We start from the raw sequence: 2,500 nt of genomic DNA on the forward strand, positions 1-2,500 counted from the left end.
TCCTTTTCACATCTCGGCCCGACGTTATTTTCGCAAAAAATATATAATTAAAAGCGACAAAAGGAGGGATGCAACACGAGGACTTCCCAGGGGGTCTCCCATCCTAGTACTACTCTCGCCCAAGCACGCTTAACTTCGGAGTTCTGATGGGATCCGGTGCGTTAGTGCTGGTATGATCGCATCCGTCATTCCTAGCGCTCTAAATTCTATTAAACCCTTTCCTCCCCCCCCCCCCCTCCCACCACGCTTAACTAAAAGCCTGTCCTTTTCACATCTCGGCCCGGACGTTATTTTCGCAAAAAATATATAATTAAAAGCGACAAAAGGAGGGATGCAACACGAGGACTTCCCAGGGGGTCACCACCCATCCTAGTACTACTCTCGCCCAAGCACGCTTAACTTCAGAGTTCTGATGGGATCCGGTGCGTTAGTGCTGGTATGATCGCATCCGTCATTCCTAGCGCTCTAAATTCTATTAAACCCTTTCCTCCCCCCCCCCCCCGCCCACGCTTAACTAAAAGCCTGTCCTTTTCACATCTCGGCCCGGACGTTATTTTCGCAAAAAATATATAATTAAAAGCGACAAAAGGAGGGATGCAACACGAGGACTTCCCAGGGGGTCACCCATCCTAGTACTACTCTCGCCCAAGCACGCTTAACTTCGGAGTTCTGATGGGATCCGGTGCGTTAGTGCTGGTATGATCGCATCCGTCATTCCTAGCGCTCTAAATTCTATTAAACCCTTTCCTCCCCCCCCCCCCCCCGCCTCCACGCCCACGCTTAACTAAAAGCCTGTCCTTTTCACATCTCGGCCCGGACGTTATTTTCGCAAAAAATATATAATTAAAAGCGACAAAAGGAGGGATGCAACACGAGGACTTCCCAGGGGGTCACCCATCCTAGTACTACTCTCGCCCAAGCACGCTTAACTTCGGAGTTCTGATGGGATCCGGTGCGTTAGTGCCGGTATGATCGCATCCGTCATTCCTAGCGCTCTAAATTCTATTAAACCCTTTCCTCCCCCCCCCCACGCCCACGCTTAACTAAAAGCCCGTCCTCCACGCCCATTTTCGCAAAAAATATATAATTAAAAGCGACAAAAGTCCTTTTCACATCTCGGCCCAAGCACGTTATTTTCGCAAAAAATATATAATTAAAACCCTTTCCCCCCCCCCCCCCCCCCCCCCGCGACAAAAAAGGAGGGTTATTTTCGCAAAAAATATATAATTAAAAGCGACAAAAGGAGGGATGCAACACGAGGGGGGGTCACCCATCCTAGTACTACTCTCGCCCAAGCACGCTTAACTTCGGAGTTCTGATGGGATCCGGTGCGTTAGTGCGGGTATGATCGCATCCGTCATTCCTAGCGCTCTAAATTCTATTAAACCCTTTCCTCCCCCCCCCCCCCCGCCCACGCCCACGCTTAACTAAAAGCCTGTCCTTTTCACATCTCGGCCCGGACGTTATTTTCGCAAAAAAATATATAATTAAAAGCGACAAAAGGAGGGATGCAACACGAGGACTTCCCAGGGGGTCACCCATCCTAGTACTACTCTCGCCCAAGCACGCTTAACTTCGGAGTTCTGATGGGATCCGGTGCGTTAGTGCATGATCGCATCCGTCATTCCTAGCGCTCTAAATTCTATTAAACCCTTTCCTCCCCCCCGCCTCCACGCCCACGCTTAACTAAAAGCCTTTCCGTTTCACATCTCGGCCCGGACGTTATTTTTGCAAAAAATATATAATTAAAAGCGACAAAAGGAGGGATGCAACACGAGGACTTCCCAGGGGTCACCCATCCTAGTACTACTCTCGCCCAAGCACGCTTAACTTCGGAGTTCTGATGGGATCCGGTGCGTTAGTGCTGGTATGATCGCATCCGTCATTCCTAGCGCTCTAAATTCTATTAAACCCTTTCCTCCCCCCCCCCCCCCCCCCCTCCACGCCCACGCTTAACTAAAAGCCTGTCCTTTTCACATCTCGGCCCGGACGTTATTTTCGCAAAAAATATATAATTAAAAGCGACAAAAGGAGGGATGCAACACGAGGACTTCCCGGGGGTCACCCATCCTAGTACTACTCTCGCCCAAGCACGCTTAACTTCGGAGTTCTGATGGGATCCGGTGCGTTAGTGCTGGTATGATCGCATCCGTCATTCCTAGCGCTCTAAATTCTATTAAACCCTTTCCTCCCCCCCCACGCCCACGAAAAGCCTGTCCTTTTCACATCTCGGCCCGGACGTTATTTTCGCAAAAAATATATAATTAAAAGCGACAAAAGGAGGGATGCAACACACGAGGACTTCCCGGGGGTCACCCATCCTAGTACTACTCTCGCCCAAGCACGCTTAACTTCGGAGTTCTGATGGGATCCGGTGCGTTAGTGCCGGTATGATCGCATCCGTCATTCCTAGCGCTCTAAATTCTATTAAACCCTTTCCTCCCCCCCCCCCACGCCCACGCTTAACTAAAAGCCTGTCCTTTTCACATCTCGGCCCGGA

At 50.3% G+C, this 2,500-nt stretch overlaps 8 non-coding genes and 1 pseudogene across 8 annotated transcripts; all 9 read right to left on the reverse strand.

Moving 5' to 3' along the window:
- Positions 1 to 65: 65 nt before the first annotated feature.
- LOC132038705 (5S ribosomal RNA) lies at positions 66 to 184 on the reverse strand. Its single transcript, XR_009410194.1, has one exon. It is a non-coding gene; the product is annotated as a 5S ribosomal RNA (ribosomal RNA).
- Positions 185 to 328: 144 nt separating this feature from the next.
- LOC132038832 (5S ribosomal RNA) lies at positions 329 to 450 on the reverse strand. Its single transcript, XR_009410305.1, has one exon. It is a non-coding gene; the product is annotated as a 5S ribosomal RNA (ribosomal RNA).
- Positions 451 to 591: 141 nt separating this feature from the next.
- Positions 592 to 710, reverse strand: LOC132038794 (5S ribosomal RNA). The gene has a single exon (XR_009410270.1). It is a non-coding gene; the product is annotated as a 5S ribosomal RNA (ribosomal RNA).
- Positions 711 to 861: 151 nt separating this feature from the next.
- LOC132038700 (5S ribosomal RNA) lies at positions 862 to 980 on the reverse strand. Its single transcript, XR_009410189.1, has one exon. It is a non-coding gene; the product is annotated as a 5S ribosomal RNA (ribosomal RNA).
- Positions 981 to 1,245: 265 nt separating this feature from the next.
- On the reverse strand, positions 1,246 to 1,356 carry LOC132038687 (5S ribosomal RNA; annotated as a pseudogene).
- Positions 1,357 to 1,505: 149 nt separating this feature from the next.
- LOC132038837 (5S ribosomal RNA) lies at positions 1,506 to 1,620 on the reverse strand. The gene has a single exon (XR_009410307.1). It is a non-coding gene; the product is annotated as a 5S ribosomal RNA (ribosomal RNA).
- A 143-nt stretch (positions 1,621 to 1,763) lies between these two features.
- LOC132038776 (5S ribosomal RNA) lies at positions 1,764 to 1,881 on the reverse strand. Its single transcript, XR_009410255.1, has one exon. It is a non-coding gene; the product is annotated as a 5S ribosomal RNA (ribosomal RNA).
- A 152-nt stretch (positions 1,882 to 2,033) lies between these two features.
- LOC132038819 (5S ribosomal RNA) lies at positions 2,034 to 2,151 on the reverse strand. The gene has a single exon (XR_009410293.1). It is a non-coding gene; the product is annotated as a 5S ribosomal RNA (ribosomal RNA).
- Positions 2,152 to 2,282: 131 nt separating this feature from the next.
- Positions 2,283 to 2,402, reverse strand: LOC132038829 (5S ribosomal RNA). Its single transcript, XR_009410302.1, has one exon. It is a non-coding gene; the product is annotated as a 5S ribosomal RNA (ribosomal RNA).
- Positions 2,403 to 2,500: the final 98 nt, after the last annotated feature.

This window comes from Lycium ferocissimum, chromosome 11 (assembly GCF_029784015.1).
Source record: "Lycium ferocissimum isolate CSIRO_LF1 chromosome 11, AGI_CSIRO_Lferr_CH_V1, whole genome shotgun sequence".
Classification (NCBI taxonomy): domain Eukaryota; kingdom Viridiplantae; phylum Streptophyta; class Magnoliopsida; order Solanales; family Solanaceae; genus Lycium; species Lycium ferocissimum.